At 42.4% G+C, this 24,722-nt stretch overlaps 1 protein-coding gene across 2 annotated transcripts in view; it reads left to right on the top strand.

The window, feature by feature from the left end:
* The first annotated feature begins 8,658 nt into the window (after positions 1-8,658).
* Positions 8,659-24,722, top strand: part of ITGB2 (integrin subunit beta 2) — a 119,862-nt gene continuing 103,798 nt past the window's right edge. The window contains exon 1 of one of the 2 annotated variants that reach the window (XM_033945932.1): positions 8,659-8,711. The gene's annotated coding sequence lies outside the window, so the exon portion shown is untranslated. Of the gene's footprint in view, positions 8,712-22,182; positions 22,253-24,722 lie in introns of those variants that run through there. The other variant, XM_033945933.1, reaches the window with a different exon arrangement.

The raw sequence follows: 24,722 nt of genomic DNA, 5'->3' as shown, positions 1-24,722 counted from the left end.
CAGTTTATAACAATATACAGGGGGACAAAAGTTCATATAACAAATATATGACTTTCATGACAGACAGGACCAGTACGGGAAGTGGGATAGAAATACAATAATTGGAGGCAAATTAGATAATCAAGGAAAATTACATAAGGAGGGTTTTTTTTTGTTTTTACAAAAGGATGGATTTTTGGTTTTGTTTTGTTTTTACGATGTCTAGCAGTCAAAAGCATCTTTAAAAAGAAAGCATTTCAACTTACTCTTAAATCTGTCAATATTTTTCTTCCCTTAAGTAGATTGGCAAGGAATTCCACAATTGGGGGGCCACAACTGACAAAATGTATTGTCTTCATGTATTAATAGTTTTAAGTGATGGAACGGTTAGCAAATTTTGGTCATTAGACCAAAGTAATCTAGTGGAGGCGTAGGGAATTAGAATCCTGTCGATGAAAGCTGGAGACTTATAGAGCTGAGCCTTAAGTGTTAACAGACATATTTTGTAAATTATTCTATGTGATACTGGGAGCCAATGAGATTTTTTGAGAAGTGGTGAAACATGGTCAAACTTTTTTGTATTCATGATGATTTTAATGGAAGCATTTTGAACTAGCTGTAAACACCTGATCTCTTTTTGAGCAAAACTCTTAAATAAATAAACGGCTTACAATTTATTGAATAGTAATAAGGTACTCTTGAGTATTTTACCCTATCTGTCCTGGCAGGCTCAAAATCTAACTGTGGTACCTGAGGCAATGGAGTTTTAAGTGACTTGCCCAGAGTCACAAGGAGGAGGCTAGGATTGAACTTGCAACCTCAGGGTGATAAGGCATCAGCTCTAACCACTAACCTCCTCCATTTATTAATGATGTAAGCTGGTGTTCATTAGTCTGTTGAGAATTCACCTAGTTGTTTCCCAGGATTAAAGCCACACCCTGCATGTAACAATATTGTATTTTTCAAACCAGATCCCAGAGCTGGATTACTCCAAGAGGCCAGTGGTAGGCCACATGCACTTAGGGCTCCTTTTAATAATAATAAGAATAACAGTTTATATACCGCAGGACCGTGAAGTTCTATGCAGTTTACAATGCTTAGAAATGTTACAGATTGAGTGAATAAACAGAGTTACAGATTGAATGAACAAACAAAGTACAGATTTAGCGACAGGTGGTTCTGGGTGAGCTAGCCTTTTTAGCGCACACTCCGGATTAGCGTGTGCTATAGTGTGTGCTACCTGAAAAACTACCGCCCGCTCAAGAGGAGGCGGTAGTGGCTATCGTGCGTGGGATTTTAGCGCGCGCTATTCCGCGCGTCAAGGCCCTAATGCACCTGTGTCTCTTGCATTCTCAGTAATTAATATAGACCCTCCAGTTGTGCTCAGTCTGAACCAACTCCTTTTATCTAAGAATGTTGGTAAATCAATTAACAGAACAAATTTTCAGTAGAGAAAGTCTCTTAGGCAGAATTTACCATCAACAATATTTACAAAAGCTCCATTATCCACTACCCAGTTAATATTCAACCCATGGCAGTCAGCCACATCCAGACACCAGCGCTGAATATCTGGGGAAATAGAGGTACTTTCACAATATGTTGGAGGCGGAGCACCAAGGGTACATTCACAGTACACTGGGAAAGGGGAGTGAGGGTTACAGAGGTATATTCATACTAGGTAGGGGCTTTAGATTTTGATTGGCACAAGTAATAGAGGTATTTTTGGATGTATTGGAGGCATATAAGGATGCATTTACAATGTATTGGAGGCATTTGATTAGATTACATTTGTCATATACTCGAGTCAGGGCACATAGAGATGCATTCACATTGTATTGGAGGTATTTGGTTGGAGTACTTTTGCCATATACTCGAGTCAAGGATTAATGGTGACAGTGGTATATTCATAGCTAAACTGGAGACAAGGGGCTGGTAGGACCTTGGGGTGTTGGAAAGGTGCCCTTAGAGAACAATACCCTGCCATCATCAATGAGTGATTTGTTTCAGATGCATACTGTTAGAGCTTCAAACCCAAAGCACTATGTGTAAATTTAGGTGCTTACTTCATATAACAAAATTTAGCTAAGAAATACTTTCATTCCTGCTAAACAAGCAACCATATTGTAATTTTTACCGACCCTCAGTGGCACCACTCAGGACTCAAACTTTTCATTGTCCTGAGCTTTACGTGTCTACGTGTTAGCGAGAGCTAACTATCTATAAGAAGAGCTCTTCTTTTACTTGTAAACAAATTTACTTATAAAAGCTATTAACTTATGGCTATGCCGGTTATACTTGCAGGGATGAAGCCTTGAAAAAGCTATCTCGGCGAAACATGTCGGCTTGGACATCCCTTATAAACGCTGACATCGCAAGCCAAGCAGACTTAGCCACAGTTTTAAGCTAAGTATAAAAAAACACATATAAATTATATAAAATAAATAAAAAGTCTAAAAATATTTAGCTCTAAAAAGATTATGAGACCCAGTGACGAGCAGACACGTAAAGCTCAGGACAATGAAAAGTTTGAGTCCTGAGTGGTGCCACTGAGGGTCGGTAAAAATTACAATATGGTTGCTTGTTTAGCAGGAATGAAAGTATTTCTTAGCTAAATTTTGTACTGTTAGAGCTTGGCATTTAAGGTTTCAAGGTGGTTTGAGAACAATATAATTTTTACTCCTTTCTGGAAGGGTAGTAGGTTATCTATAGCTCGAATGTCTGGGGGAAGCTGGTTCCACAGTTTTGTCACACTATGAGAGAAGGATTGTTTCCAGGCATTTTCAAGTTGGAGCTGGTGAGATGTATAGTTGGCATTCCAGTTGTAATCTGAGTGGTCTGGCTAGGTGATAGATGGGGAGTTTTTCAGCTATATAGTAGGGAGCCACGTTGTGGAAGCGCTTAAAGGCAATAGTTGTTTGAATATGGCCTGTTTTCCTGTGTAGCCATCTCCTTCCCATTCCCCTGGAACATCCAGAATCCCCAGAGAGACATCTGTCTATATAATAGATTTTGTTCTTGTACATAATCCTGCTTAGATTTGGGAGTTAAACCAGACTGCTCTGGTATGGATTAGTTTGGAGAGTATGTGGGATCACAATGCCTGGCGTGACACTGTGTCAGATGAGAACTTCTGCTGAGGTAGGGCTCCATGTTGGTGTAGGGGCAGTGAGCTATCCCTACATCCAACATGGCCCCAGGGTAGGGAAGAGGAGTTTCACCCCTTCCCCACACATTAGCCCTGGAATGCATTGCACAACAAGCCATAAGATTTAGTCTAGCTGATTTATGAAGAACCATGAATCCTCCTATTAGGCAACTTTTTAATGACTTGCAAACTCATATCTCATTCATTTTTGTCTTATGTTCTCATTACGAAAGAGCTTCTTTTTAAAAGACAAGTGACATTTACAGAGTTTTTTCCCACTTATTTATGGAAAAAGCACTGGTATCATAATTGTGACAGTCTTACAATAGAAAGAACAAAGTTATGATTCAAACAAGAGAATTCCCAGAGCTAGAAAAAGTCAATCTGAAGCACATAAACTGGGTAATTCTATAACACGAGTGCCTAGTATTTAATATGTGCATGCATTAAAAACTTGTATATAATTTATTGAAAAAATATTTATGTTTAAATATATTTATTGATTTTCAAATCATATAAACAAGAATACCTTGTACAGAAAGCAAATTAGCAATTCTAAATAAAGCAAGAAACATTCCAATAACATTAAATCATATATTAACTAAAATGCTCAAGTCCTCTAAATTGGATCCAAGATTTCTTAAAAATAAAGCCAAAATTAAAGAATTGAACTTAATGTACACTCTTTCATAAAGTTAGCTGGAAGGCTGATTGCTGGGATTAACCTATAGTCATAGAGCTTATGATTTTTCTACCTCCAATCGGGAGAGCGCTAAAAAAGAAGTCAACTGATTAGGCTCAAAGAAAACATATTTAACTGATCGGTGATGGACTATACATTTACAAGGGTGTCGCAAATAAAAAGTAGCACCCAAAGATATAACACCTGGCTTCAACAAAAGAAATTCACGACGACGCCTTTGCGTCTCTCGTGATAAATCAGGAAATACCTGGACTTTACAACCCATAAATTCTTTCTGTCTATTTTTAAAGAACAGTTTTAACAACCATACTTTATCAATAGAGAGAGCTACTGTTATAATCAAAGTGCTCGGTTCTACAACCTCTTTATCTGATTTTTCCAATAACTCTGATACATCCAATAGTCCTTGATCCGACGGCTTTTTAGGTAATATAGTCTTATTAGGTAAATAATAGACTCTTGATAAAGGAGGTAATGAATCTTCTGAGGCCCCCAAAACTTCAAGAAAATATCTTTTAAACATTTCTCTAGGAGGTGTCAATGGAAGCTTAGGAAAATTAATGATTCTTAAGTTATTGTATCTAGAGTTATTTTCTAAGTTCTCCATTTTTCTTCTAAGATTGATATTATCTTTCATTAAAGATTCCTGTAATTGTTTAGATGATTTAATGTCCTGTTCAAGCTTTTGAACCGAGAAATTAGAGGCAGTCATATCCTTTTTCAAATCTTTAAGTTCAGTAGAATGTTGTGATAATTTCCCCTCAATTAACTGAAGTTTGGGACTTATGGTCTTCACTAGTCCGACCATAAGATCCCATAGTGAGTCCAGAGTTACTTCTGAGGGTTTTTCCAAAGAAAATACAGGTAAAGAAATGTCATAGTGCTCACCGTCCAGTTGAATAACTTTACGCTGTCCCTGAAGGTTAACTCGCCTCTCAGATGATTCCCCCTCAGCTTCTTCAAAGGAGCTCATATCCATACGAGCTCCTGTCAGCAGGCTCTGTGATGGACTACTTGCCTCAGGGGAAGACAAGACCCCGACCTCCGGGGTTACCTTACCCCTTGGAGAGCTGCTTAGCTGAGGTTGCAGGGGCGGCGCCCTAACGTCGGGGCTCAACGATGTCTCCAATCCCGGAGGAATCTCGACGTCCTCACTGACGCCGCTACTCCTCTGCGGGCCTCCCTCCGACGCCGAAAAAATACCCTGCATCCGCCTGATGAGTTCCCCGATGTCTCCAGCCGCGGGGGTGGCCGTGGGCCGCGAGGCACCAGCGGTGCTACGGCCCCTCCGTTTAGGCATCGGGTAAGTAATTGAACCGTTTACAAATTGTTTGAAAATTGTTGAAGAAAAATCCTCAGAGCGGGATCTCAGCGCGTCCAGCCCGACGCCATCTTGGATCCCCCTTGAAAAAATATTTAAAAAAATACATTACACTTCCTAAAAGCCTGACATGGCCATGTTTCATCCCCTTCAATGGCTATGTCAGGGCTAAGCTTGAAAGTGTAAAGCAAATATATAAAACAAACATCAAACAAAATGTATTAAACAAGTGCAATATGTCTGACAACAATCACAACATATCACCATATCAACCTTTGCTCCATTCTTAGTAAAAGTAGTTATACAATTTTTAATATAAGTGGTTCTATTTATACATTTATATATTTGTCTTCAGTAGTTTCCAGATAGGTGAAAAATTTGGAATTGCACCTTCTGGTTTTGTATGTCATTATCTTTTTGTATGGATACTTTGGTGATGGAACAAATGTAGTGTTTATTTTTTGTAGCTGCCCAGTTGTGAGTGATACATTGTGATTGTTGTCAGAGCGGCACCTATCGCACCTAAGTCAAGGCGTCCTCCAATGCCTAACGACATCTACCTGAAGAAAAGTAGGCGTGGTTAGGGGGTGGAGAATAGGCATGGTTGACTTAGGCATTGCTAGGCATCCGAGTTAGAAGCTAGTATATTAGGCCCAATAAAACTTGGCCTAGCACTGACCTCAGTCAGCACCTAGGTCCATTTAGACACCGCTAGGTGTGATTTTACAAGTGGCGCCTAGCATTTGATTGACAACCATGTGGAGCAGCACCTACAATGTAGGCATCCTTAGGTGCCTTTTATAGAATCTGGCCCTTACTGCCTACAATATGGGTGTCTATGGAATCTTGAGTGGTTCAAACATGGAACATTATCAGTTTGAACCACACAATTCCCTGTGGTTGAAACAGGTGTAGCATGAAAAAGGTGTCTATGGCCTAAACTACAAAAAATAACAGACTGCCATGAATATTCTAAGTTTCCAGAACAAGGAGATATCTCCCCTTACCAGTGAGATAATAGTAGGAGGAGACCCCTTATGAAATGAAACAGTGATTGGTATAAAACCCAAGGCCTGTTTGATTTCTGTGGCTCCTGCTTTTATGGCCGTCGTACCGCAGAATGAAGGGAGGGATCTTTGACTAGCCCTGCCAGTGTACCAGGAGAACTAAAGAAGTGATGAACAGTGACAGCATTGCTGAAGCATCTGTACTTGCTTAGCCGTGTAAGCTGGATTGGGGAACCTGCTCATTGCCACGTCAAAGAAGAAGCAGATGAAAAGAGGGAAGCAGTTTGACGAAACAGGAGTTGCAACATGGAACCCTAGTCTACTCCCTTTATAGCAGTGACACACTACTACCTATCTTCTCCAGCAGTGGTTTCCAAACCTGATGCTGGAGGTTCCCCAGCCAGTCAAGTTTTCAGGATATCCACAATGAATATTCACGAGAAATATTCGTATGCACTGCCTCCACTGCATGCACTTCTCTCTCATGCATATTCATGGTGAATATCCTGAAAACCTGATTGGCTGGGGAGCCTCCAGGACTAGGGGTGCCGGACGTCTGGATTTACCCAGGCATGTCTTCTTTTTAGAGGACTGTCCAGGCGTTTGGATGGCTTTTCAAAACCCGGCACTTTGTCCGGGTTTTGAAAAGTGCTGAGATCGGGGCCATGTCAGGAGGGCATCTGCAGATGTGTCACGACATCACCGCATCACATCCGCGCATGCGCAGATGTCCTCCAGATGTGGAAAACAACATATTCTTTCCCAAGGGTCCCTCAGTCACAAGGGGGCACCCGCTCAAACTCAGAGGAGGGAAATTTAGTGGTGACACCAGGAAGTATTTCTTCACAGAAAGGGTGGTAGATCACTGGAACAAACTTCCGGTGCAGGTGATCAAGGCCACCAGCGTGCTCGACTTTAAGAATAAATGGGACATCCACTTGGGATCCCTACGAGGGTCAAGTTAAGGAACTAGGTCATTAGCACTCAGACTTAACGAGGTGGGTCAGTAGAGTGGGCAGACTTGATGGGCTGTGGCCCTTTTCTGCCGTCATCTTTCTATGTTTCTATGTTTCTCTGAAGAGACGAGGTTTGTGTGGGGCCAGGGTTGGGGAGGGTGGAATGAAGCTGAGCTGTGGGCGTAATGGGGTTGGGTCAGAGCAGAATGGGGCGCAGCCACATGTCCTCTTATTTTTGAGACAAAATCTGGTAACTATCCAGGACCAGGTTTGGAAACCAATGCTCTAGAGGCCAAGCATATTTGTCTAAAGCAGGGGTTTTCAATCTGGGACATACTCAGCCAGTTGGGTTTTCCAGACGTCCACAATGAATAGACATGAGATAGATCTGCATACCAAAGAGCCAGTATATAGATCTGTCTTACGCGCTACCAGAGGATGTGATAAACAGGAGCACGCTACAGGGGTTCAAAGAAGCTTTGGATAGGTACTTGGAAGACAAAGGGATTGAGGGGTACAGATAAGAGTAGAGGTAGATTATAGGGATGGGATTAGAGGTAAGTTACAAAATTAATCAGGGACACTGTTCAGGCACTAGGCCTGATGGGCCGCCGCGGGAGCGGACCGCTGAGCAAGATGGACCTCTGGTCTGACTCAGCGGGGGCAACTTCTTATGTTCTTATCTATTATAAAGATCCTGAAAATCTGGCTGGCTGGATGTGTCCTGAGGGCAGCGTTGAGAACCACTAGTCTAAAGTATGCTGTTGGCAATTATACTTTTCTAAATTGTATAGCCCTCTATAGTCATGCTCTCCCTGACAAATCAGGTTGACAAGGCATATGTAAACAGTCCAGGGTTCACAAGTGTGGATTTAAGCTGCTTGCTATTTACCAAATAGAGCTTTGCGTTCTGAAAACAGCCTTATTAAAAACAAATGTTAATCCAAATTATGTTGAGACCAGTAAAATGGCCTTCTGTCGTGCAGGGGTTAAACTGTGGAATTCACTTGTCAGTCAATTGTGAAAATGTTGTGAAAAGTGCAGCTTTAGAGAACTACTTAAGACACAGTTATTTGTAAATGCCTCTTTCTAGATACTGATCCTTTATGATTGCTGTTTGTTGAAGAATTTTCCAATGATTCTTTGTAAAAGCCTTTGTGGCTTTCATTTTTTATAGTTGATTTTCTGAGGATTCTTTGTTTATGCTTGTCTGATCTTATTTGTTTTATAGTATGTAAAATTATGTAAACCGTTTAGGTTTAAACAGTATAGAAATTTTTTAAATAAATACTATAATCTAGTCTCACTGTGCATATGTGGTCTCTGTTGAAGTTGTTCGACTTTTCTTGTTTTAAGGAACCACATTTGTAAATCCAGTAAACCCAGTATGACCTCAAAGCAGGATGTTAGGGGCTGATTTTAAAAAATAACCTAAGAAAAGCAGTAGGTGTTTTAAGCAACTGTAAGGACACCACGCCTCCAAAAGAGGAACTTACAGAAATGATGTTTTCAGCAAGCACGGAAGTGCTAAGCCTCTTCTCTAAATTTTCCTTATGCAACAGTTAAATGCTTGACAAAGGCAAGAAATCCAACATCTGAGGTAGGATCTGTGTTTTATAACATAATTCCTAGCTGCTTTTCTGTATCTGTTTATGCGACGCTTGAGGCTTTTGCCTGGAGGAATACAGGCATGTTCTGACTCTTCCCCTGGATGAAGGGCTTAAGCATAATGTTTGCGGCCATGAGAAGTCAAATTAGCACAACAGTACAGAGGTTGTTCTCTATAGAGAAGAGGCTTAGGAGCTTCTCTGTTCTTCAAAGCACTCTTATAGTCTGTTTTGATATTGCCATCTTTTGCTCATTCTTGTCCTGAAGAAGATTTTGCCTTTGAAAGCTTGAGAAAAAAAGTATTGTTGGTCCAGTACATCAGACATAACTATTTAACTTTCTTTTATTTCTTTTTTCTATTTATTATAATTATGTAGTTCAGTGTTCCCCTGTGAATTTGCTGTTCATGAATCGCGGACTCACTAATTCGGGGTATGCTCCGATCGCCTCTTCCTGTACTAATTCAGGCTACACCAATCAGGAGCAGCGTGTCAAAGCAGCTCCTGATTGGTGTAGCCTGACTTTAGCAACAGGAAGAGGCAGTCGGAGCATACCGCGAGTGATTTTGCACCCGCCAGCATCCCAGCTGCCCTCTCCTGCCTTTAAAAACCATATTTGCGTTTTTTTCAAAATTCGCAGGAGTTCCTGGAACAGAACCCCCGCGAATTTCGGGGGAGTTCTGTAATGCTTTACTATCATTCTTTGGGCCAATGTAATAAAAATGTGGGATGGGTTAACGTGCGTTCTACGCACAGTTTGCTGTTCTCTTATGGCCACCCTAGCGCACAAGAGAACTGTCCAAAAACATCAGTGCGTTGCTTGTTTCTACTTAACTCTCCATTCCTTCAGGTACAAACTCAAAATGTAAGCTCGCCAGAGACAGAAAAACACCTACTTTACCTGAATGTACACCACTTTGATAGCCATTAGGCTTGCAGGCAGTATAGTGTGGAGGCAGTATAGCGGGAGAGTGTGGCGCAGTGGTCAAAGCTACAGCCTCAGCACCCTGAGGTTGTGGGTTCAAACCCACACTGCTCCTTGTGACCCTGGCCAAGTCACTTAATCCCCCCATTGCCCCAGGTACATTAAATAGATTGTGAGCCCCCTAAGACAGACAAGGAAAATGCTTGAGTACCTGAATAAATTCATGTAAACCATTCTGAGCTCCCTTGGGAGAATGATATAGAAAACTGAATAAATAAATAAAAGAAATTCAGTTAAATAAATACATGCAATGACATGATAATGGAGGTATTATCTACTAAACCCAACGAAGCACACAGAATACTTGAAGGTCACATACATATTTTTCTAAAGCTGGAGCAACCAGGCAGACAGAAGAACACCTCGCCTTGAAATATAAGCAGAACAAGAAGAAAAGGCAAAGGAAGTGGCTTTTCAACCAATGAAAGTCTTTATTAGCAATCAATCAATTTCAGCGCCGTTTCTGCAAAGTGTCCCCTGAAGAAGGTGTCTTCTATATGCCAAAACTGGGATACTTGTTGGGACTACTGTTTTATTTATATAGACTTTATCATTGATTGCTAATAAAGATTTTATCATTGGTTGAAAAGGCACCTCCCTTGCCTTTTCTTCTTGTTCTGCTTCTAAAGCTGGAGCAGTAATGCGTGGTCTGAGGAGGAGTAAAAAGTTAGCTCGTTCTTTTGTTAGCTCATTCTTCTGTGCCTAGCAATAGTGAGGATTTCAAGCCCGTTTCTTCTCTTTTTGTGTGAGCATGAAGAACCTGCAGCACTTTCCTTGCTTTGTTGAATCAGCAGAGGAATGTGGAGCTCAGATGATCATGTCTCCAAATGCAGGGTGCTTGGTTATGAAATGAAGCATGTAATTACAGAACTGATACTATACAGCAACCTTTATTCATAGACTATACCAGACATACTAGGGGCATAGCATGGAAGGGGAGGGGAGAGGAAGGCGTAGGCCCCAATAAAATTTGAGAACTGGATGCCTCGCTAGCACAGAAGCTCAAGCCCTGCTAGCCAAACAGATTCATCGCCTGGGCCCTCACCCATGCTGCCCGGGCAGCAGGCTGTCAGCGAAGTGCTCTAGCTACCAACTTCAGCACTTCTGCACATGCTCATTTCATGCATTGAACTGTGCATGGGCATAAGTGCGGCATGGGAAGCTGAGGCACCCTGTCAGCTTCTTCACTACTCAGGCAACACAAACGAGCCTTGAACATCGCCGCCAGCAAAGAAGATTTGGCTGGGGAAAGAGGGGCAGTTGGGGAGATGAAATGTTTGGCTCCCACAAAACATTGAGGTCTGGTTATGCCCCTGAGACATACACATGCATGTGGGGAGTTTTGAAAAGCCATCCGGACTCCTGAGCATGTCCTCAAGAGGAGGACATGTCCATTTTGAACTTTCCGGTAGCTAAGTATAAATCCCCCAGAGAGACCTTTAGAGACTTTTTGCTATCTGCTTTGAACATTTTGGACACAAATATACCACTTACTTAAATAAAACATTAAAAGAGACGAAAGCTGCTTCTCAGCAGGATTTATCAGCAATATTGGAGACATCTGAGGTCGAAATAATAGGGAGAGCAACAAGGATAGTTTCATTTGTTTTTCATCAAGATAAGGAGTCGATTTTAAGATTGTATTATACTATGAAACAGGTGTTCTATCTTGGGGGAAAAATCTATATATTTCCAGATGTGTCTAAGTGGACTCAAATAAGAAGGAAAGAATTTCTTGTATATCGTGAAAAGGTTGTTTCTTTAGGGGCTACATTTCAATTAAGGTTTCCATGTAAGTGTTTTGTTCTGTACCAAGGTACCAAATAAGTTTTCTATGAGCCAGAGCAGTTGCATTTTTTTTCTTGAAGGGAAAGGGGTGTCTACTGCACTCTAAGATAATCCATTGTTAATAGTGTTGGTACTTATTAGTGCTTGAAGGTACCTACTTATTTCCTTGAAATATAGGGATAATTTCTTTATTTGTTAGATTTCACTCTTGTCTCTCTTCCCTTATTTGAGGACTGAGAATTGTTTCTTTTGATTTAACATTTAAAATCCAACTGTTAATCAGGATATGATTATGTATTATTGTTGCTAGAGTTTCTGTAAAGCATTATTGCTTGTATTATTAAAAATTAAATAAAATAAATAAATAAATAAAAAAAAGGAAGACAAGTTCTGGGGAAATCTGGACGTCTGGTAACCCTAATAATGGTTAGATCAGTGGGCTGAGAACCAGGGAAGCCAGGCTTCAAATCCAACTGCTGTCCTTTAAGATCTTGAACCTTTCATTGCCTCAAGTACAAACTTCAATTGTAAGCCCTCCCCAAAAAATATTTAGTGTATGTGAATGTAACTCATACTGAGTTACAGTGGTGTACCTAGCACCGGGGCCCATCATTTTTTGGCACCCCCCCCCCATCTGTACGAAAAACATGATTTTTAGTAACAAGCCACACATCACACATGAGTACCTAGGACAAGGCAGCATCTTACATATTGCAGTGAACAGTACATCAATACACCCATTGTAAAACTAAACAAGCCAGACCAGTACAGATCAATCCTACACCGTCAATCCTAACAGAAAACCATGTCTTTCGAACACACAGAACACAGAAAATAACTTCGCCTAGTATGGAATATGTCATCACAAACTAACCCCTCCCTCTTTTACAAAACTGTAGTGTGGATTTTAGCCACGGTGGTAACAGCTCTGACGCTCATAGAATTCTGAGATCAGAGCTGCTACCACCTTGGCTAGCGCTACAAAAATGCTCCACAGTTTTGTAAAAGGGGGGATAAAATAGAAATACATAGACAAAGGCTAAATTGAACCAGTAAGAAGCTGGACTCTGCATACAATGCAACACCACAGAAACAGTGACACATGTCTCCTAAAGCAACAAATAAATAGAAGGGAGGGGGCAGAGTTCGCTCCCACGCCCATAGTGTGCCTTACTCTGCTCTGAGTGCTCCCGGTCCATGGGGGGAGGTGTTGAGGTCCGTCGAGAGATAAAAGAAACTGAAACCGGCAAAAACAAACTTTTAAACTGTTGGGGAGATCCCGCTGAGCCTTCCAACTGGCTCAGCGGTGCACCGTTGGGAGGGGAGGGGGCGGAGTTCGCTCCCACACCCAGAGTGTGTCTTACTCTGCTCCCGCTCTGCCCTGAGTGCTCCCGGTTCGTGAGGGGAGGTGTTGAGGTCCGGCGAAAGGTAAAAGAAACTGAAACCGGCAAAAGCAAACTTTTAAACTGTTGGGGAGATCCCGCTGAGCCTTCCAACTGGCTCAGCAGTGCACCATCGGGAGGGGAGGGGGTGGAGTTCGCTCCCACGCCCAGAGTGTGCCTTACTCTGCTCCCGCTCTGCCCCGAGTGCTCCCGGTCCGTGGGGAGAGGTGTTGAGGTCCGTCGAGAGGTGAAAGAAACTGAAACTGGCAAATCATAACCTTACTACCAGACAAAGGAGAACTCAGTCCCTATTTACCTTCCCCCCATTCAAAGGTACTCAGCACAAGATGTTTGACAACCTACTAGCAACGCAAGCAGCGAAACTTGACCACACCATCTCCAACTTACTGACAACAACAAATGATTTTAAATCATTCCAAAAAGAAATCAAAACCCTGCTCTTCAAAAAATTTATACAGCTCTCCTAACCCCTCCCCTTCCCCCCTCCCTTATAATTCCCACCCCCCAAAGCCTCTTCCTATTCTGCAATTTCTTCATCTCCAAAGACTCAACCATGTAAACAACTCCTCAAATTGCAAATCTCCTGGAAATGTAACCAACTCCCCAAACTTAATTCCCCTGGAAATGTCCATTTATCTTTCTGTAATCCATATCTCCTAAATTGTATTTTTCTTGGATATGTCCAGTTAGTCTCTTTTGTAAAACGCCTAGAAGTGCAAGGTACAGGTGGAATAGAAGTCATTAATGTAATGTAATGTAATAACTTGTTAATTCATAATGGTAACCATAAAATTAAAAAACCAAACACAAAGGACACTATATGCAGAGAAAATGTTAATTATCATTTATATTCGGGGGTTTTTTTTCAAAGAGGTCAACATAGTAACATAGTAGATGACAGCAGATAAAGACCCGAATGGTCCATCCAGTCTGCCCAACCTGATTCAATTTAAATTTTTAAATTTTTTTTCTTAGCTATTTCTGGGTAAGAATCCAAAGCTCTACCCGGTACTGTGCTTGGGTTCCAACTGCCAAAATGTCCATTAAAACCTACTCCAGCCCATCTACACCCTCCCAGTCACTGAAGCCCTCCCCAGATAGATGACTTTAAAATATGCAATGTCACCTCAGTAACAATTATAGAAAAATAGACAAATATAGTGCAAAATATAGATAGCAGATATAAATTCTCAAAACTGACACATTTTGATCACTAAATTGAAAATAAAATCATTTTTCCTACCTTTGTTGTCTGTTGAGTCTCTAGTTGCACTTCTTTCTGACTGTGCATCCTTTCTTTCTTTCTTTCTCCCTGCTCCCCCTCCCCCCTTTTTTTCTCTTTCATTTGTGATTGATGCTGTCATTCTATATCCAGTGGAAGTTATTTCATACCAGCCAGGTTTCTGGGAGATGATTAAGTTTGCCTGGATTCAGTATGTCAGCATTCTATTTGTTTTCCTCTGGGTGTCTGAAACAATAAAAATCTTTGTGTTTCAAAATCAGGTATTAACAACAATGCCAGTATCACCGGTTCCACTAGTGCCTTTGTACAAACAGCACCAATGTTAAACAAGCTTACAAGGATTTAGTAGTGTCTGATACCAAAAAGAAGATGCCTTCTTGACTGTGTGTTTAGATTTTAATAAGGGGTTCTGTCAATGTGGTTTTAGGGAAAATGCAGTGGGTTCTAATTTTCTTGTCTTATTGGCATTCGCTAGCCTCAGTCCATATATTGTTTCCAGAAAGCTTTCTCTCTCCCTGCCCCATCCCCTTCTTTATTTCTCCCTGCCCCCCTTCTTTCTTTCTGTCTTTCTCTCTCCCTGCCCCCCAAGCCACCGCCGTCTCCCTGCCCCCCCAAGCCACCACCACCACCACACTCCCCTAACTTTTTCTTTCTTTCTCTCTCCCTACCTCCCTCCAAGCTACCGCCACCACCGATTTCTCCCTGCTTCCCCGCCACCACCGCAGCAATAGGGCCAGGTGAGTGCAGCGACTGCACAACGGCCGGCCCACTACCTTCCCCCGATGTCAATTCTGAAATCAGAGAGGAAGTTCTGGGCCGGCCAATCACTGGCTGGTCCGGAACTACCTCTCTGATGTCAGATTTGATGTCGGGGAGAAGGCTTGTGGGCCGGCCGTTGTGCAGTCGCTGTACTCGCCTGGCCTAGCCCTATTGCTGCATCGGCAACAGGAAAGCAGGGAGAGAGCCTAGGCTCCGTGATCGCTTGTCCCGTTGTCCCCACACACAGCTTCGGGATGCTCTCTCTGAAAACGAGACATTTCAGAATCTCGAAGCTGTGCTTGGGGACAACGGGACAGGGGGATCTTAAAACGGGAAATATTGGCACATTAAATATACCTAATGCAAAGACCTATGAAGCAAATCTACCATATCATAATAGCACTTTCTTCCAGGAGTCACACAACTAGGGCCTACCTAGGTAAAGGTAGCACTAAAATCATTAATACATCTATTAAACAAACTGGATTAGTACAGATTGATTATACACAGACAATCAAAGATATCAGAAAAAGTAGCCTCTTTTACAAATGCAAAACACATGCAAACCCTAACCATGTTTGTATTAAACCACCACAAACTAAAAAATAGAAATACATAGACTAAAACTAAACTGAACCCCCAAAAAGCCAACCTCTGCAAACAGTGTAACACCAGACATTAGGCGCCAGCTCTATAGGTGCTGTGTGTGCTAGAGTACCCCCAATATTATTTCCAGCACTGCCCAAACACCAGAGCGGTAATCTTCCTAGTGTACAGCTGCAGGGGAAAGCAGGAAGAAAGGCAGTGTTTCTGTAGCTACTTGCTACCCCCTCCCCCTGTAACCTATTAGTCCAACATTCCTTAGTCAGCCAAAAGGCTGCAGGGGAAAGCAGGACTGAAGGTTGGTGTCTTGGCTGGTTAAGGAATATATGAATAATGAGGAAACAGAGAAGAGCTGCAGTGTAGGTTAGAGAGGCTTCCTGCCTTTGGTCTATCATAGATAGGAGAAGTGCTGAGGGAGGCTCTGGGAAAGGAGTGAGGAGAGAAAGAGTAGTATAGGCACTGGGAGCTAGAATAAATGGGTTGTAAGGGGAAGCGAGGCTGAGGGAAGAAATATTGGCTATGAAAGGGAGGACAGATTTGAAGTGAATACAAACTGGGGAGCATGGGCTGTGATACAAAGATAAGTGGGAAAGGGATGGGCTAAAAAAAAGAGAAAGGGAGAGGACTTATGTGTGGTTCAAAGAGCAGGGGCCAGAGAAAAGGATTCTGAGAAGAAAGAGGATCAGATTGGAGGGATGGACATGGCAGAAGAGGTGAAACTAGGCAGGAATAATATCAAGAACAAGCAAAGTAAAGACAATTTTCAGATTTTTTTTGGTGGGGGGCAGCTGTTCCCTACAACTGAGTGAGATCAAAAATGAGTAGGAAGGATTATAAAATATTATATTGCTAATTGAACTGGGTCAGTTTTTGGGTATCTGCTTTTTTTTTTCCCAACCTTGTAGTCACAGGGATAAATAAGGTATTTAATTAGAAGGATGGAAAAAAGGAACAAGGTTGTGGAAGCATGGAATTCCATGAACTGGAAATCTCCCTTTCTCTTGGCAGCTCTGGTATTGAGAAGGGCAATGGACAGGGATTACACTGAGAGGGAACGGAAAGTAGCACTGTTCCAGTTCATCACAAAAGTTAAAAATATTATTCCACATTATATCCCACAGGAGATAAAATGGACACTGGGCTATATGAGCCTAAAAATGTAGAACTGCAGCAGCAGTAGGAAAAGGTGGCAGGAGATAGGTACGATGAGTGAAGTGATTAAATTTGCGGACGATGCAAAGTTATTCAGAGTAGTGAAGACACAGGGGGATTGCGAAGATCTGCAATGTGACATAATCAGGCTCGAGGAATGGGCATCAACATGGCAGATGAGATTCAATGTGGATAAGTGTAAAGTAATGCATGTCGGTAACAAAAATCTCATGCACGAATACAGGATGTCCGGGGCGATACTTGGAGAGACTCCCAGGAAAAAGACTTGGGAGTTCTCGTTGATAAGTCGATGAAGCCGTCCACGCAATGTGCGGCTGCGGCGAAAAGGGCAAACAGAATGCTAGGAATGATAAAGAAGGGGGATCATGAACAGATCGGAGAAGGTTATCATGCCACTGTACTGGGCCATTGTGCACCCTCACCTGGAGTACTGCATCCAGCACTGGTCGCCGTACATGAAGAAGGACTCGAAAGGGTCCAGAGAAGAGCGACTAAGATGGTTAAGGGGCTGGAGGAGTTGCCGTACAGCGAAAGATTAGAGTAACTGTGCCTCTTCTCCCTCATGCAGAGGAGATTGAGAGGGGACACAATTGAAACATTGAAGGTACTGAAGGGAATAGACTTAGTAGATAAGAACAGGTTGTTCACCCTCTCCAAGGTAGGGAAAACGAGAGGGCACTCTCTAAAATTGAAAGGGGATAGATTCTGTACAAACATAAGGAAGTTCTTCACCCAGAGAGTGGTAGAAAACTGGAACGCTCTTCTGGAGTCTGTCATAGGGGAAAAACACCCTCCAGGGATTCAAGACAAAGTTATAGAAGTTCCTGCTGAACCGGAACGTACACAGGTAGGGCTAGTCTCAGTTAGGGTACTGGTCATTAACCAGAGGGCCGCCGCATGACCACTGTTCTGACCCAGCAGTGGCAATTCCTATGTTCTTATGAGATTACTGACAAAGCTGGAGGGAGGAGGAGAAGGAACATATTATCTCACAAACTCAGTTTGGCTCCCTGGTATTCCATGTGCTTAACTACTAAATCCTCATTCTTAGCTCTTTGTAAACTCTGCAGCCATCTCCCATGTCTCAACTTGGCTCCCTGAGCTGAATGCTTGCTCCTTGGCCACTGGAGCAATATCATGCAGGTAACTCAAACATAGTAGCTTAGAATGAGTACATGCTTCTGTGCCCTGGGCTGTTGGAATATGTTTTCCTCTACAACGCGTAATCTTTGAGGTCTCAAACTGTGATCTTTACTGGGCTTCAAGAGCTCAGGGTGAGTATGTGGCAAAGAATCTCATATACAGATACTCGTCGACTTACGACCTATGGAACTTATGATGGTTTGACTTTACGATGCATTTCCCCCATCTCCTATCCCAGACCTTACTAACTATTTTTACCCCTCACCGCTGGACCACCAGGGAAAAGGTACATTGGGAGGGGTAAAAAATACTGTAGTTAGTATAGGCCGACTTAAGTCCAGATCGACTTGCGACCTGTCAGTCAGAACCAATTGCGATCATAAGTTGGCGAGGACCTGTACTGTAGACTCTACAGGCAGAGGGTAGTCATTGGCCTGGAATCTGAGTACTGTGTTGCAGTGCAAAAGGGGATGGGGAAGGAATCTCAGAAAATAGGCATATGCCTGAAGCCAGAGAGAGCAAGACAGGGAAATAATCCATGTCTGTGGTCAATAGGGAGTCACAAATTGAAGATGAGTTAAACCTACCAAGGAAAGGAAGTCTCATCTGCACAGGAGAGTGAAAAGTGGAAAGCAGTGAAGGGATGGAGGCACTAAATCTGCATTAAATAGCAACTTGTTAGGGAAAAGTACACTGGAGCTTTTTGCGGAGTATAGAGAAATAGAAGTTTGGGTCAAGGGGAAATGCGAAGTAGAACATGCTAAGGGCTCCTTTTATTAAGCCGAGGTCGTGTTTTTAGCGCGGCTGCAGATTAGTGCGCACTAACCTCTGCGCTATGCGGAAAAACTAACCCCAGCTCAATAGAGGCGTTAGCATCTAGCGCAGCTTAGTAAAAGGAGCCCTAAGGATTTTGAGAATGGAGCAAGAAGAGAGCTCTTAAACTTCCAGCCACCAAATATAAAACATCAGATTATGCCTGTGCAAAAGGTAAAAAAAAATAAATAAATAAAAAAGTGCAAGGGGGTAGGGAGAGAGGGAAAGAGGACAAAGAAGAAAAGGAAATTAGGGAAAATTGAAAAAAAAATTGAAGAAAAAAAGTCTGGTAAAAATGTAGATTATAGGCTGAGGGACTGGTTGGAGAAAAGTGCTCTAGATGACCTGAATGGAGAGAGAGAGAGAGATTGAGAGAAAGAATATGATGCTGACAAGCTGCGAGGGGGAGGAGAGAGTATCAGGACCCTATCTTTTGATTTGTCCAAATTAACTGCCCTGCTCGTGACATTTAGATACAGGCTGGTCATTCACTACCAGATGTGTTTTGTTTTTCTTTGCTGGGTGACAGGAATTTGTTATGAGTTTTGAGTTCAGCACCCCCCAATCATTTTCAAATGTTGGCTCCTATGACACCAGAAAAATAGAAACAATGTTCAATTACTTAGATCAGTGGTTCCCAACCCTGTCCTGGAGGACCACCAGGCCAGTCGGGTTTTCAGGATAGCCCTAATGAATATGCATGGAGCAGATTTGCATGCCTGGCACCTCCATTATATGCAGATCTCTCTCATGCATATTCATTAGGGCTATCCTGAAAACTCGACTGACCTGGTGGTCCTCCAGGACAGAGTTGGGAGCCACTGACTTAGATCACAGTTATAAAGAAGTAGGGGATGCTTAAAGACAAATAAGGAGATCAAGAAATAATCTGAGACTGAAGAAACATGCAAGGCACAACTAAACTGAGGCTAACTTCCAATTTACAGTCACACATTATCTCACCGTACAATTCTTTTCAGGTCAACAAAGGTCTGTAACTGTTCAGGGGGAAAAAAAAAGACATATTTATTCCCCCAAATTGCACCAAACACTTGCATGGATAACTGGTTATCTCACACTGCATATTTATGGTTAGCCAGCTAAATGATATTTAACCAGTCAGCGGCAATTTCTGGCCAGTTAAATAGCTATAAATATCAGGGGGGCATGAAAATCTTCCTTATAAAAAAAATTCTAGAGAGAATGAATTAGGTTCATAAGTCGTCCATTCTAAGGGGTTCTTTTACTAAGCTGCAATAAACACTAACACATACTTTCCGCAGCTTAAAATGTCATATTACAGGGTGCACTAAGGAATCTCACAGTAGAAAACCAACATGCGCTTGCTACCCACATGCTAAAAAATACATTTTATTTTTTGGTCAAGGAGGTGTGTCTGCATTAATCAATCAGTGCAGCCGCATTGCCACATGCTAACTGATTAGCATTTGATTACTGCCTACAAAATGGGGTGGTTGTAAAGGACTCAAACAATACTTATAAACCAAACCGTTCCTCTGCTGCTATAAGGGAAATAATTGAATCGCAACAAGAAAATTGACCCTGGTCCCTCCACAGAAGGAAAAATCGAAGGTACAAAGAAATCATGGAGAGTCGATGTCCAAGATGAAGGCTTTATTCAAACAAATAAATAATCCACATAAAAATGTCTAGGGCCTGAACCTCTGGGAAACATATGGACCCAACACGGTCCGTGTTTTGAGAAAACAGTCTTCCTCAGGGGTCCTTATGTGGTCCTAAATTCAGGCGTATGGATCAAATAATGAACGTAAAACTTCTACGCGGTGCATTTTCCACGATTTCTTTGTTCCTTCGATTGTTCCAAAGAATTGAATCACAACAGCCACCAACCAAATATAAGTGGAGAAAAAGACCCTATTAATGTCCATATAGGGCTATAACCCAACTGCCAGCGCAAATGCAAACAAATGCAGCGGTTAACACCAGTCATAAATCATAAGTCTTGCGACCAGGTAGTGATGTCAGAAAGGAGCCAAGGCTGGCACGAGCAGCAAGTGGAAGATGCTGCTCGAGCTGGCAAATGTTTAAGGAGGTACACGAGGGGGCAGAGAGGAGGAGAGGTGCCAGAGCCCCCCCGTGAAGACAGCACCTGAGGTGGTTCGCCCCTCTCCCTGCTCCCCTTACTATGCTATTGGATCATCTTCAAATTCCGAGTTGGACATCCTTTCTAAAATGTCATTCCATGTGTAACAAGACACAGAAAGCCTTTTGAAAATGGAGTCCTTGTTTAATTCCGCTTAGAATGTTTATAATTCTAGAGTTATTCCCTGAATTCAAGACCATATTAAAAAGCTCCACTTTGTGAGTAGTGTCACCATATCTCTAAATAACTCTTGAAAGATGCTTTTGATGGCTCTGAATTTCTTGACTCGGTATCATTGATGAGGGGCTGCTGAAAAGTTCTCAGCCCAATCAAGAAGAGGATGATGTGGCGCCATGAAACTTACAAGTTATTCCACACTTTCCATGACGCTTTTCGTTCCGTTTCATATCATTGTCATGAAAAGTGTGGAATAACTTGTATGTTTCATGGCGCTACATCATCCTCTTCTTGGTTGGGCTGAGAACTTTTCAGTGGCCCCTTGCAGAGTTCTGCTTAAGTTTTCCTGTATTTGTTACAAAGCAGTTTTGGGGATGTTACCAGACTATCTTGCTTCCCATTTCTCTTTGAATTATCTCAACAAGAGTACATGTAGAATAAATCTATTCAACTATCCCCCTTTAAAATCCTGCCAATATAAGAAGTTTTGACAGAATTTTTTTCCTTCCAGGCAGCCAAACTGAATATGTGGCTAGGAAAACCTATACTAGAGGCCACTTCTTATTTTGATTTTAGGAAAACATTAAAGACCTGTCTGTTTGACATGTCTATATCCTAGTACTACAACTGTTCAACTCATTTTTTTTTTTCTTAGCCGATGCATTTCAATTTTAACTGATTCTTAATTGATGTATTCCAATTAATTGATTGTTTTATTATGTCATTTCAATTTTATTTATTGTATTTTTATCTTGCTGTGAACCGCTTTGAACCTTTTTTGGTATAGCGGTATAAAAAAAATAAATTATTAAATTATTATTATCTCTGCTCCATTTTTGTTCCTAGGTGAATATTGCTCTACCCTTACATTCTTGCCATAGAATGATCAATTCTCCCATGCTGTGACCCACACTCCAAGTGGAGTGAAGACACTTGGTTCTGCTCTTTCCATAAACAGTTCAATGTAGGAATGCAATTACATTCCTTTAGTGGATTTACTTCAGTTCTTCTCCAATGCAGAAGACCTTTCCATATATTGCATTCAAATATTCAGGCTTGTAATTCCTGCTAAACATTCACCAGTTCTCATAGTGGGCTAATGGAGTTTAATAATAGTCTTATTCATAGGGCTTCCAGGAAGCCAGTATATTTTATAATGAGTCAGCCAAGGTTTGGAACTCAGGCTGTTGACCCTTTAATAAACTGAGACACAGATGCTCAAAAAATCTGTCTCTCTGTCACAAGGCTACCACATCACTTCAGCCGACAAAACAAAATTCTGAACTGCCTCTTCAAACTAAGCTGAGTCGGCTTCATCCAAGGTAAGACAAATTTTACTAGATTATACCGTTCACTTCCTGGTCTGCAGTGTCTCCCAGCTCCCTTTGCATTAGGAATCTACAAAGAGTTACAGGCTGATCCAGCCCCCTTTACCATTGTTTCTTCTTTCGCTGAAACTGTTTCTGCCAACAATTGAGTTAGTCCAATAAAAAGGTATTACTTTGTTTCCTTTGGTTTTTATTTCTCTTTATTACCTTGAAAAGTGGACTAACACAGCCACCACACCATTTCATGCCAACAATTACAAACCCCCCAAAGGGAAAGGGAAAAACGAATCCCTCTCCACTCACTCCTCAAGTAATTCTGGCTTTCTCCTGTTCCTCTTCCATAGGGTTAAGGCCAATAAGGAAAACATGTGGAAGGAATTCATTCACAAAAGTTTCAGGTTTATTTCCATAGCCTTCCTAACTGGCTTTTTAAAACACTTTTCAGAAGAGGAGCCAACCTCTTCTCACAGTACCTTACATAACCCATGCCTCAAAGTCTCCAAGAAGCTTCAGGATCCATGTTTGGGAGTACTCTTTATCATTCCTCCATTTTGATTTCCCTGGGCTCTGCCACACAGCTAGCAGTGCCATCATTGTGGGTGGGGTGGATGGCAGATCTTCTAGACTCTAGAGGTAACTTCTCTGCGCCTGTGCTCTGAGAGCCTTGTTCTTAAAGGAAGATCATCTGACTTAACTCCTCACTTTACCTGCTTGCCAGGAACATATCCCCAAGTGTTCATGGGAATTCCCTGACAACTTGGTCCCACTACTGTCTTCCTCAGTTGTTATAAGGAGAAGAAGGATACAACCAGCTAGAGCTGAATATCTGCACATCTGGTTAAATGCTGACTCCACCCTGCCCCCCACCCCACCCCACCCCATCAATATCTGGTTTTGGCTTTAGCATTGCATTGGATTGTACTGAATTATATAGGTTTATGTTGGATTGTACTGGATGAGGAGATTGCGAGGGGACATGATCGAAACATTCAAAATACTGAAGGGAATAGACATAGTAGAGAAAGACAGACTGTTCACCCTCTCCAAGGTAGGGAGAATGAGAGGACACTCTCTAAAGTTGAAAGGGGATAGATTCTGTACAAACATAAGGAAGTTTTTCTTCACCCAGAGAGTGGTAGAAAACTGGAACATTCTTCTGGAGTCTGTTATAATCCTATACAGGATGTCTGGGGCGGTACTTGGAGAGCCCTCCCAGGAAAGGGACTTGGGAGTTCTGATCAACAAGTTAATGAAGCCATCTGCGCAATGTGCGGCGGCAGCAAAAAGGGCGAACAGAATGCTAGGAATGATACAGAAGGGGATCAAGAACAGAGAAGGTTATCATGCCGCTGTACTGGGCCATGGTGCGCCCTCATCTGGAGTACTGCGTACAGCACTGGTCACCGTACATGAAGAAGGACACGGTACTACTTGAAAGGGTCCAGAGAAGAGTGACTAAAATGGTTAAGGGGCTGGAGGAGTTGCTGTACAGTGAAAGATTAGAGAAATTGTGCCTCTTCTCCCTCGAGCAGAGGAGATTGAGAGGGGACATGATCGAAACATTCAAGGTACTGAAGGGGATAGACTTAGTAGATAAGGTCAGGTTGTTCACCCTCTCCAAGGTAGAGAGAACAAGAGGGCACTCTCTAAAATTGAAAGGGGATAGATTCTGTACAAACATAAGGAAGTTTTTCTTCACCCAGAGAGTGGTAGAAAACTGGAATGCTCTTCCGGAGTCTGTTATAAGGGAAAACACCCTCCAGGGATTCAAGACAAGGTTGGATGAGTTCTGTTGAACCAGAACGAACGCATGTAGGGATGGTCTCAGTTAGGGCACTGGTCTTTGTCTGGGGGCTGCTGCGTGAGCGGACTGCTGGACACGATGGACCACTGGTCTGACCCAGCAGTGGCAATTCTTTTGTTCAGCAGGAGAGACAATGCGGTTGTGAGGAGCACGTTGGTTATTGCTTGTTGTTTAACCAGTGAGTATCCCGACTCTACTCTCAGCACACTACCGAAAAGATGTGCTGAGAGTAGAGTCGGTGCAACGGATGGCCACCAGGATGGTCTCGGGGATCAAGGATCTATCGTACGAGGAAAGGCTGAAAAATTTGCGGCTGTACTCACTCGAGGAACGTAGGGAGAGAGGAGACATGATCGAGACGTTTAAGTATATTACCGGCCGTATCGAGATGGTAGAAGAGATTCTCTTTCTCAAAGGACCCTCAGCCACAAGAGGGCATCCGCTCAAACTCAGGGGCGGGAAATTTCATGGCGAGACCAGGAAATATTTATTCACCGAGAGAGTGGTTGATCCTTGGAACGAGCTCCCGGTGCAGGTGATCGAGGCAAACAGCGTGCAAGAATTTAAGAGCAAATGGAATGCCCATGTGGGATCCCTTAGAGGGTTAAGCCAAGGGAACCTGTCACCAGGCGTGGGATCCCTAGGATAGTAGACTTGGGG

The sequence above is a fragment of the Geotrypetes seraphini genome, chromosome 5, assembly GCF_902459505.1.
Source record: "Geotrypetes seraphini chromosome 5, aGeoSer1.1, whole genome shotgun sequence".
In the NCBI taxonomy this organism is placed as follows: domain Eukaryota; kingdom Metazoa; phylum Chordata; class Amphibia; order Gymnophiona; family Dermophiidae; genus Geotrypetes; species Geotrypetes seraphini.
The sequence above is the reverse complement of the archived record's forward strand: the minus strand, read 5'-3'. Positions and strand labels throughout refer to the sequence as shown.